General features: G+C 43.5%; 1 protein-coding gene across 1 annotated transcript in view; it reads right to left on the bottom strand.

Moving 5' to 3' along the window:
- ZBTB5 (zinc finger and BTB domain containing 5) overlaps positions 1–12,516 on the bottom strand; it is a 39,388-nt gene that overhangs the window by 14,264 nt on the left and 12,608 nt on the right. The window lies entirely within an intron of this gene.

Here is a 12,516-nt window from a genome sequence, read left to right on the forward strand (position 1 = left end):
CCAGGCTGGAGTACAGTGGCGCAATCTCGGCTCACTGCAATGTCTGCCTCCTGGGTTCAAGCGATTCTTCCGCTTCAGCCTCCCGAGTAGCTGGGACCACAGGCACGTGCCACCATGCCCAGCTAATTTTTGTATTTTTAGTAGAGACGGGGTTCCACCATGTTGGCCAGGATGGTCTCAATCTCTTGACCTCGTGATCCGCCCACCTCGGCCTCCCAAAGTGCTGAGAATATAGGCGTCAGCCACCGCGCCTGGCCAGGGATCAGAGTTTTTAACGATAATTTGGTGGGTACGGGGCCAGTGAGTAAGGAGTGCTGATCAGTTGGCTTGGGGATAAAATCTAGGGAGTCGAAGCTGTCCTCTTATGCCAAGTCAGTTCCTGGGTGGAGGATACTGAACTGGCTGGCAGGTCCAGGTGAGCCCATCCCGTGGTCAGAAATGCAAAAGCCTGAAAAGACATCTCAAAAGGCCGATCTGAGCTTCACAACAGTTACTTCAAGAGTAACTGGGGAAGTTGCAATTCTTATGACCTATGTGATGATGGCTGGTAATATTTGGAATTCCAGCCCCTCTCATTCTGACTTGGTGGCTTGTGGCCTTTTCATTTGTTTTACAAGAACAGACTAGCTTTAAACTATAAACTAAATTCCTTCCCAAGGCTAGTTTGGTCTACATACAGAAATGAATGACAACAGTTTAGAGGTTAGAAGCAAGATGGGATCAGTTAGGTCTGATATCTTTCACTGTCATAATTTTCTGTTATGATTTTGCAAAGGCAGTTTCAATTACACTGACTAAATTTTAAGATAAGCTATTTAAAATCTAATAACAGAAGCATAACTCATGGTAAAAATGGGGCCATGAGTTAAGCCAAATGCAGATGACACACTAGCATCATTTTTGATATATGTTTGGGCCATTCCCAAAACCTAAGAGTCAATATTCCAATAATTAGTTGGAAATAGCAGTGTATTACTATTAATATGAAGCTCAAAAGTGATTCCAAAGACTGAATACAAAGGAGGCTTAGATTCATACTGTCTTAATTAGGGTTCTCCAGAAGCAAACCATAGGAGAAAGATTCAAGTGCAAGTGATTTATCGAGAAGTTGTTCCCAGGAGAAAATGGGAGTAGGGAGCAGGAGGAGGAAGCAGCAGCCAAGTAAACGCGTGCTTTGGGGCAAAATTCCAGCCTTAGCATGATCTAGCAGGGGAGCTCTGTAGCATAAATAATGCCTTTGAGTTTGAGCCACCTCAAGGCAAAGGTACTGGTCTTTCATAGCCCTGCAGTCACTCAATGACTAAGAGCCTCCTCAGAGCAATGTAAACTGCCAGGCACTTCTGGTTCTCTGGGCCCATGCACAAAGTGATGCCGGTCACCCAAGAGTCACAGATGCAAGCTGTTAAGCACACGGTAGCTTCAGCATAGATGCACAGAACTGGTAAAAAGGATCAAGGGGATCTGGTCACAGCTCCACAGTATCTGCCACACACACTTGGTGATACTAAAAAATAAACTAACATGTAATCATACGGCTAAACAGAAGCTGTTAGTAAGAACTATCCTTGTATATTTACATCACATATGTTGCATTCTCAACCCCCTACCCCTGTCCCATAACCATTAGGTAAACAAGCAATCTCTATTCCTTTATTGGATTCTAAGATGCCACATGTCTCTCTCATTTTATTTATTTATTTACTTATTTATTTATTGAGGCCGAGTTTCACTCATTGCCCAGGCTGGAGTACAATGGCACGATCTCAGCTCACCGCAACCTCCGCCTCCTAGGTTGAAGCAATTCTCCTGCCTCAGCCTCTCAAGTAGCTGAGATTACAGACATGTGCCACCATGCCTGGCTAATTTTGTATTTTTAGTAGAGACGGGGCTTCTTCATGTTGGTCAGGCTGGTCTTGAACTCCCGATTCCAGGTGATCCTCCCTCCTCGGTCTCCTAAAGTGCTGGGATTACAGGCATGAGCCACCACGTCTGGCCTCTCTCTCTTTAAACAGCGACAGGTCTTGCTCTATCATCCAGGCTGGAGTGCAGTGGCACAGATATAGCTCACTAAAGCCTTGAACTCCTGGGCTTAAGCAATCATCCCACCTCGACCTCTTGTTAGCTGGGACCACAGGTGTGGACCACTACATGCAGTATTTTTCTTATTTTTGTAGAGACACGGTCTCCCTATGTTGGCCAGGCTGGTCCTGAACTCCTGGGCTCGAGGGATCCTTCTGCCTCAGCCTTCTAAAAGTGTTGGCACTACAGGTGTGAGCTACTGTGAAGTTTTCAGATTTGTTATACAGCACTAAGTAACTGTAATGGTGTGAAACTTCTTACCATGTCTCCCCACAAATCAACATTCAAATACTATCTCCACCTTTTAGGGGAGGGAGGTCTGTCTACGTCTTTGAAGGAAATCACTTCCCACCCATTCATAGTCCATAAGTCCATGTAGTACAGATGGAATTGCCACAAACCCCTGAGTTCACCAGGAGACACAGGATCCAAGGAGACCCAGCCAACTTGGTACCCACTCTCCTTGATTACAGTGATTGTTTCAGACATGGGTATGTGACCCAAGTTCTGCCAACAGAGTCTGCCTGCGGACTTTTGCTGTTACTATCAAGAAAGAGTCTATTTTCACCCAGATTATAAACTATGAGGGAGATATAAATCTAGCACTGAGAGTGACCACTGCCTGTTTGAGAATGAACCCAACATAGAAAAAAGAGATACCAAAAATAGTGTCCAGAAGGTATCAAGACTCTGGAATCCAGGCATGACTAAAGTTAGCATCACCCTGGGACTTGTTTCATGAGCCAAGGAATTCCACTTTTACCTTAACCTGGTTTATATTGGATCTCTGCCACACAGTCAAACATGAAGTTCAAATTACATCTCCCAGGAAAACCTATATAATACAGTTATCTCAAAACCTTTAGAACTTTTTTGGATCTAGAAGGAGTGTTTTTAAAATTCAGTTCATTTGGGGGATATAAAATTTGCTATTATCTGCTCTGATGGAAGGGAATCATGAATCAAGATCATTTTTATTCAAAACTCTCAAGTAACTCTAGCAAAGTCAGAGGGCCAGTCTAAAAGCCTTAACAGAGCTCAGTCTGAGTAAATAAGAGTTTTACCCAAAGCTGCCTGTCTGAAGCTTTCTAACCAAGGAAAAGGGCTTCAGGTCTCCTTAAAAGGCTCCAAAATGTGACAATATGAGTCAGTATAGCTGGAGGAGATGGGGCAAGCAATCTACTGATGTATAACTGTGTCTGACCCAAAACAAACATATAGTACAGTATTTGTTATCTGCGGGAACAAATATTTAGGAATTTCAAAACTAAATATAATTAAGAAAATACACTCATATTACTGTCCATTATATTAACATGAATAACAAAAGCTGACTTTTCTCACTAGATTTACTTTTCTAATAATGCTTTACTTAGGCTAATTAAAAAAAGTTCCTTCTGTCTTTGGAGAACAAGCCTGCACATTTTAAACTATTTAATTTATATACTGACACACCCACATGCTTCTCAATAATATACTTCATTCATAACAAAAACTGCACCCATACTCAAACATCATCTACTACCATACAAAGTAATTTGCTGCTTGTCTGCCAGGCAGGATCCACACAGTTGCCACCTACAGAAAGCCAGTTAACTTTCTAAGGAATCCTTAACATTCAGTAGCCCAATCTAGATAAAACCTTAGCAAATCCTACTTCTGTGTGGGCTGAGCAAAAACAAAAACCCTAGTGATAAGGACAGAAGACAGGGAAATACTGGGTAGAAGAGGGCAGTACCCCAGCTAAGGTACCACCCTCAAACCTGGAAACCTGCAGCCCTAAATAATCAGGCATTCCTATTTTTGTGCCCAAATGTTGCCTTTTGGCCCGCCATGCCTTGCGATCCTATACTTATATAAACCCCAAACACCAGGTTCCACAGGCAAATGAGAAAAAGAGGAGCGCAGCAAAGAAGGAGAGAAGAGGAAAGTCTGAATGTCAAGAGCCATTCAACAGGGGATGGTCAGAGGGGAGATCGGCCACAGGACAGCCAAACTCCAGGGGAAGATCATCTTCCTGCTCCATACCCCTTCCAGCTCCCTGACCATCCCACTGAGAGCCATTCCATCACCTGATAAAATCCCCACATACACCATCCTTCAAGTCCATGTGTGACCTGATTCTTCCTGGATGCCAGACAAGAACTCAAGTATCAAGAAGGCACTCCATCTGCAGAAAGCAAAGCTAAAAGAATACTGCAGCATGCCTACTGGGGCTTCAGGAGCCGCAGGCACCCACCCCTAGATGCCACTGTGGGGTCAGAGCCTAAAAGAGCTTGCCTCAGCTCCTGCCCCTGCCTGTGTCTGTGCTCCTTCTCCTGTAAGGGGTTTTAGCAGCTATGGCAGAAGCCAAACAGACAAGCCACACCCTTGTTGCATGCCCTGCAATGGGGGGTAGGTCAGAGAACCCTCCCATTTCATCAGCAGAAAAAGAACTAAACAGAACATTTCCTCTACTTGTAGAAATGATATAGATGAAAACAACTGTCAAGGACCAAAACAAAGCAAGGTCCCACTCAAGTAGGCTAGGATTTTTTAAATAGAGATGAGGCCTCAATATGCCCAGGCTGCTCTTGAACTCCAGGGTTCAAGCAAAATCCTCCTGCCACATGCTCCTAAAGTGCAGGCTAGGATTTTTTTTTTTTTTTAGGCATGGTCTCACTCTGTCACCCAGGCTGGAGTACAGTGGCTGTACTCCAGTTCAGCCTGATCACAGCTCACTGCAGGCTTGACCTCCCAGGCTCAGGTGATACTCCCATCTCATCCTCCTCGGTAGCTGGGACTACAGGTACACATCACCATGCCTGGCTAATATTTGTATTTTTTGTAAATATGGAGTTTTTCCATGTTGCCTAGGCTAGTCTCAAACTCCTGGGCCTGCCTCAACCTCCGAAAGTGTTGAGGTTACAGGCGTGAGCCACTGCATCTGTCCCAGACTAAGATTTTTGACAGGGCTCCAAGTCAGGCAGAGTGGAGTACTGGAACATACATCCATTGTTCTGATTTGACCAGCAAAGTGGGAGTAGGAGAAGGCTGGAACTAGGTAGGAACAATGATGTATGGGTTAACCCCAAGAAACCAGATCTGTCAGCATGACTAATGTCATAATATCTCTGGTTCTGCTCTGTCATGGTTGGCTCAGAAACTGAACAGATTAGGTCTATAAAACAGGAAAATCCACTAGTGACTAAAGATGAGCATGACTGAGGGAGTCGGGCTAATGATGAAAGCCCTTACCATCTCACCCCCCTCTCCAATTCTCCCCACATTGCCACCTTGTTTTCCAGGACAAAATCCCTAGGGATGAATTGACCTAGAATTCTATAACTCAGTTTGAATAAGAAAAGGTATTAGTGCCCTACTTATATTCCTAGTACAAACTCAAATGCTTTTTCTACTAAAACAGCTTATTGAGGGCAGGAACTGTATTTTCTCTCTCAAAGTGCCTGACATAAAATACTCAGTAAATTATTTGCTGAATGAACTTTTGCTATATACGGATGAAGTATATTACCCAACAATCACTTTTCTGAGAATCACATCTCTAAAATCAACCAAAAACCAGAAATAAAAAGTCTCAGAATATCCAAAATAAAGATCAAAGACTATGTATGAAAGATTTCCTCATAGGAAAGTCCCTCAAGCCCTCACAGTCTTGTTTGAAACAAAATTCAAGTTTTTTTTTTTTTTTTTTTTTGTTTTTTATTTTTTTTTTTTTTTTTTTTTTTTTTTTTTTTTTTTTTTTTTTTTTTTTTTTTTTTTTGAGATGGAGTTTCACTCTTGTTACCCAGAGCGAAGTGCAATGGCACAATCTTGGCTCACTGCAACCTCCGCCTCCTAAGCTCAAGTGATTCTCCTGCCTCAGCCTGCTGAGTAGCTGGGATTACAGCCATGCCCCACCATGCCTGGCTAATTTTGTATTTTTGTAGAGATGGGGTTTCTCCATGTTGGTCAGGCTGTTCTTGAACTCCTGACCTCAGGTGATCCGCCCACTTTGGCCTCCCAAAGTACTGGGATTACAGGTGTGAGTCACTGTGCCAGGCCAAAATTCAAGTTTTTCTGGTTCCCTAACCTAACTGAAGAAGCAACTCCAGAATGAGAGCAAGGCGTAGCTGCTTAAATGAGGTAAGCTGACAGCTGCAAAGAGACAGCTGATCCACTAAGGGGGAAAAGAGGCCCAGCAAGCTTGGAGCTAGGTAATGGAGGAAATATGCAGCTCAGTGGACCTCAACAGCCCATAAAGGTACTTGTGTATTTGCTATACAAGTTCATTCATGTAATGTTTTATGTTTGTTTTGTTTTTGAGACAGGGTCTTGCTTTGCTACCCAGGATGGAGTGCAGTAGTGTGATTATAGCTCACTGTAGCCTTGTGATCACAGCTCACTGTAGCCTCCACTTCCCTAGCTCAAGTGACTCTCCCACCTCAGCCTCCCAAATACTGGTACTACAGGCACATGTCACCACGCCCAGATTATTTTTTTATTTTTTTGTAGAGTCGGGTCTCACTATGTTGCTCTGGCTGGGTTCGAACTCTGGGCTCAGGCATTCCTCCTGCCTTGGCCTCCCAAAATGCTGAGATTATAGGCGTTAGCTACCATGCCAGCATCATCTAATGTTTTAAAGTGCTTACTTGTTCAAGGTTAAGTGCTGTGGAGCACAGATTTGTATGGGACAGTACTGCCACAGGTGTTTAGTGGAAATAAGATATACATGAATAATGACATTACAAAGTAGAAAGCATTAAGTGCCACATAAGAGGTGAAGGAACCTCTCAATAGTTTGGAGAAGGCAAAGGTTATTTCTAGCTTCATGGTGGCATTGACAACAGAGCTAGGTCTTGGTTTGGAGAGGGGAAAGTATATTCTAGGCAGAGGTAAAAGTGGAGAAGTAGTTGAGGTGGGGAAAGCAATGTATTCAGTTTGGCTGGAAAACAGTAAGGCTAGAAAGGTAGGTATTGGATAGTGACTGCTCATAACTGATGTTATAATTACATGTCATCACGTTAACCATGAGGCACATAATTTTGAACTAAAGACCATCATCACTTTTCAGATTACTTTCTTAAAAAGTATTTTGGGTTTTCTTAAGCAGAACATCACCCAGGGTTATGGGTTGTAGCAACAGAAAGTGATCCTAAACATAAAAGTAATTTACTGAAAGGCTGTTAGTTTGATCATGGAACTGATGGGAAGGCTGGACACATAAGATTGAGCTGGGAATAAACTATGCTAGGCAGCAGGAACAATCAGGCCAGAATGCCTAACATCTGTGCTGGACACAGCTACTACTACCTGAATGTTCACTCCAATGGAGACCCAGCCTCCCCTTCCCTACATTTGTTATTAAGTCTTGATTCTTGAGTACCTGTTTTCAATATGTGTGATAAAATGGGAAGTATACCTGAAGTTTTTATGCTGCATTCTTAAATACAACTTGCCTCAAGAAAAAGCACTTGGCCAGGCATGGTGGCGTGAGCCTGTAATCCAAGCACTTTGGAGGCCAAGGTGGGCAGATCACCTGAGTTCGGGAGTTCAAGACCAGCCTGACCAACATGGTGAAACCCCGTCTTAAAAAAATAAATAAAAAGAAAAAAGAAAAAGCACTTGTGCAATTTTTGAGTGGGGAGCTCAACTAATTGCTTTTTTTATGGGACACTATTTTTACTTGAAAGAGCGAATGATAAACTATGGTTATTTACATGTAAGTATTTGCCATTTTCTTGAAAATGAATCAAATAAGACTGTCACTTAACTTACAGTACTTACTGCCAATAAAAAAGTTTGAGCATTCAGGTGAAAATTAGCATTTTGGAAAACTTGTATCTGTCACTGTTAGCCTGACAGCTTCCCACATGCCCAAATAATTCTGACAGATCATTGATGATAATAATGAAATGTGATTTTTTTTCATTGTATAATAAATGTGTAAACATTTGGAAGATCTGCATAACTCTGAAATCAGTATTTTCCAAATGACCATGTAGCCATGTAACAATAATGCTGTAAAATAAGGTACGGGTAAAAAAATAAATAAATAAAAATAAATTCATTCAAGGTAAAAGACATAAGCTAACATTTTAATGCAACAGAAATGAAAAGTTCACTGACATAGTTTCAGATTCCACACTGCACTAATCACTTAAGAAAATACCGCTTGTGGAGTTTTGGTACAATATTAGAGTAGGAATATCCAAAATTATCTGAAAAAATTACTGAAATAATCCTCCCTTTCCAGCTATGTATTTGTGATGGTGGAGTTTTTTGGTTTATTTTAATCAAAACAGTATATCACAGCAAATTAAATGCAGAAGTGTTTAATAGACTCCAGCTGTCTTCTATTAAACTACACATTAAAGAGATTTATAAAAACTATAAAACAGGGGCTGGGTATGCCGGCCCCTGCTCCTCAGCCTGTAATCCCAGCACTCTGGAGGGCCAAAGCAGGAGGATCACCTGAAGCCAGGAATTAAGAGACAAACCTGGGCAACACAGTGAGCACTGTCTCTATAAAATTTTTTTTTTTAATTATGTGGCTCATGCCTGTAATCCCAATACTTTGGGAGGCCAAGGAGAGATCACTTCAAGCCAAGAGTTGGAGACCAGCCTGGACAAAATAGCAAGACCCTGTCTCTACAAAAATTTAAAAAAAAAAAAAAAAATTAGCCAGGCATGGTGGTGCACACCTGTAGTCCCAGCTACATGAGAGGCTGAGGTTGGAGGATGGCTTGAGCTCTAGAGGCTGAGGCTGCAATGAGCCGTGATCCTGCCACTATACTCCAGCCTGGGCAATACTGCAAGACCCTGTCTCTTAAAAAAAAAAAAAAAAATTAGTTGGGCATGGTGGTAAGTGCCTATAGTCTTGGCTACTCAGGAGGCTGAGGCCAGGGAGGACCATGCCTGTAATCCCAATTGAACCAAGGAGTTCAAGGCTGCAATGAGCTATGATTGCACCACTATACTCCAGCCTGGGCAACAGTCAGACCCTGTCTCATTCATTCATTCATTCATTCATTCATACATACATACATACATACAAAAAAAAGCCAAAAATTATCTTAGCTGGGCATGGTGGTGCACGCTTGTAGTTCCAGTTACTCAGGAGGCAGAGTAGGACGATTGCTTGAGCCCAGGAGTTCAAGGCTGCAGCAAGCTGTGATCATGCCACTGTACTCCAGACTGGGCGACAGAGTGAGACCCTACATCCTTTTTTTTTCTTTTCTGACAGAGTCTCACTCTGTCACTCAAGCTGGAGTCCGGTGGCACAATCTCGGCTCACTGCAACCTCTGCTTCCCAGGTTCAAATGATTCTCCTGCCTCAGCCTCCCAAGTAGTTGAAATTACAAATGTGTGCCACCATGCCCAGCTAATTTTTATATTTAATAGAGACAGGGTTTCAACATGTTGGCCAGGCTGGTCTTGACCTCAGGTGATCCACTCGCCTAGGCTTCCCAAAGTGCTGGGATTACAGGCGTGAGCCATAGTGCTTTACCCTATCTCTTAAAAGAAAAAAAAAGTATAATAATGCCACTCTGATTATCGCTAGTGCCCAGACCTTGCTTTTAAGTTCTATTTTTCAATAAAAACAGCCAGGGCTCCTTGAAGAAATGGCTGATTCTAGGAGTAGGACAGCAAATTAACAGCCTGGAGTATCTCGGAACACAAGAAAGTAAGGAAATGCTTAAAAACAACAAAATAACACGAAAATGGGAGTATGTGAAAGGGATGCAGGTGTCAACAGGAGAAAGACTTCCCAATGGTCAAAGCTGGAACAATGTGAGCAAATAAATAAATAAATCCATATATATATATATATATATTTTTTTTTTTTTTGAGACGGAGTTTCACTCTTGTTACCCAGGCTGGAGTGCAATGGCGCGATCTCGGCTCACCGCAACCTCCGCCTCCTGGGTTCAGGCAATTCTCCTGCCTCAACCTCCTCAGTAGCTGGGATTACAGGCACGCGCCACCATGCCCAGCTAATGTTTTTGTATTTTTAGTAGAGATGGGGTTTCACCATGTTGACCAGGATGGTCTCGATCTCTTGACCTCGTGATCCACCCGCCTCGGCCTCCCAAAGTGCTGGGATTACAGGCTTGAGCCACTGCGCCCGGCTTAAATCCATATTTTTAAATACTGATATAAGTGACTAATTAAATAAGTAGACCAAGGAGACAAATCTGCCATGCATAAGAATTCACGTAAATACTCTGCCCTCAAGGAGGTGGAGCATAATTCCTCACTCCTTAAGTGTGGGCAGTACAGTGACTTCCTTCCAGGTAAGGAAAGGGGAGGAAAAGAGTTAACTTTGGAGTAGAGAAATCTAAAAATACTATCTCAGCCAGGTGACCAAGGGCAACATCAAGGGTAAGTCATGCTGATAGCATACATGTTAGTATGCATCACATGTTGATGTGATTGAGAATGGCACCCCCATTCTTCCCCCAAAAAACCCATAATCCCAGTGTAATCATGAGGAAAACATCAGACAAATCTCAATCGTGGGACATTCTACAAAATTGCTGTGGTTTTCCTCCACAGTTCCTGACTTATAGCTCCCACAGCCCTCGTTAACAGTCTTTTGTTATAATGTTGGGTGTGCTGGACCTCAGGGCCAAGCCTCTGACCTTCTCCTGACTTCCTTTCATTCTAATGTTTCCCCACCTTTCTGATTGTGGATCTCAAAATCCTCCCATGAGAGGTTCCCATTGTCCACCCTGGGAAAGGAATGCTGACGGCATGAAGTGTCATAAAAATCCAAGAGGACTGGGTTCAATGAGCTTCCGGAGAGCTGAACATGTGGAAGTTACTGGAGGGTGGCGCCCCAGGGAGGGCATGGAAGCTCCAAGCTCCTTCACCTAGACCTAGCCCTATAAGTCCTTTAATCTGTATCCTTTTTGCAGTATCCTTTATAACAAACTGGTAAACGTGTTTCCCTGAGTTTTGTGAGCCACTCTAGCAAATTAATTGAACCCAAAGAGGGGGCATGGGAACCCCAATTTGAAGCTGGTAGGTCAGGAGGCCTGGACTTGCCATTGGTGTTGGAGAGAAAAGGGCAGTCTTGGGGAACTGAGCCCTCAACTTGTAAACCTGACACTATATTTGGGTAGGTAAGTGACAGGGGCAGGAGGCAGGGAAATTCTAGGCAGAAAAGGGTCAGGTCCCTGGCAAAGCCCCACCCTCAAGCCTAGAACCAGAGCCCAAAGTAAGAAATTGCATTCCTGTTTTCCCACTAAAATGTCTTTTCCAAAATCACCAATGGCCCACCCAACCTGCTATCCTGTACTGAAAAAAAATCCCTGACCCAACTGGCAGAGGGCAGAGAAGGAGAGAAGCAGCAGCTGGATGCTGGAGAGAAGCAGCTTGACTTCAGAGGGACAGCTTGACAGCGAGACAGCTGGATTCTAGGAGAAGATCACCTTCCTGCTCCAACCCCCTTCCAGCTGCCCTTCCTGCTGAGAGCCACTTTCATTGGCAATAAAATCCTCCCCAGTCACCACCCTTCAATTTGTTTGTGTGACCTCATTCCTCCTGGATGCTAGACAAGGACTCAGGTGTATGTGCAAAAGGCTGTCACACTGACCCGCCACTGAGCCGTTAACACTTAAGCCATCTGTGGATGACAAAGCTAAAAGAGTGCACTGTAACACACACCCTTTGGGGCTTCAGGGCTCGTGGGTACTCCCCAGACACTGCCACAGAGCTGCATGAAGTTTTGCTCCTGACGGTGCCCAACAGCACTTGCTCTGGCCTCTGTATCCACTCACCTGTGTGCTTTCCCTGCCATGAGGGGTTGAGAGTAGTGGGCCAAGTTATAAGCAAGGCACCCCCATCACAAGGCCCACGAAGGGGTAAAGGTTAAGTTCCTTGTTTCAACAGTGCTGGAACTGAATTGGAAGACACCCAGTTGGTGTCCACAGCCCTTAATGTGTGGGAGAAAAAAGTACACGCGTTAGGCCATAGAAGTCTTCTTCTATGATGATTGTTGCAGTGTGAAAACAGAGGAAAATCATTGTTTAAAGGGTTTTTCCATATATGCAATGCCTGACTCGTACTCTATCAAAGTTACTGAAATTGAAAGGACCCCTGCAACCATGTGAATGGACTCCCTCCTCAGCCAGGACACCATAAACTTTAACCTGATAGACTGGTTCAGGCCACAATGGGAAGTAGAGGTTGGACATGCCTCTTTATACCCTGCCAGCAGTAACATCAACAGATCTTAAGTCTGATAAGAAACACTTAAGAGTCTGACATTTTGGGCTAGATAAAATGAAAGAAAAGAAAGAAACATTTACAGTCTATATTCTCTCTAAATCCTGGCCAGGAGCGGTGGCTCGTGCCTGTAATCCCAGCACTTTGGGAGGCTGAGGCAGGCGAATCACAAGGTCAAGACTATCCTGGCTAACACAGTGAAACCAAAAAAAAAAAAAAAAAAAA

The sequence above is a fragment of the Cebus imitator genome, unplaced genomic scaffold (assembly GCF_001604975.1).
Source record: "Cebus imitator isolate Cc_AM_T3 unplaced genomic scaffold, Cebus_imitator-1.0 Scaffold149, whole genome shotgun sequence".
Classification (NCBI taxonomy): domain Eukaryota; kingdom Metazoa; phylum Chordata; class Mammalia; order Primates; family Cebidae; genus Cebus; species Cebus imitator.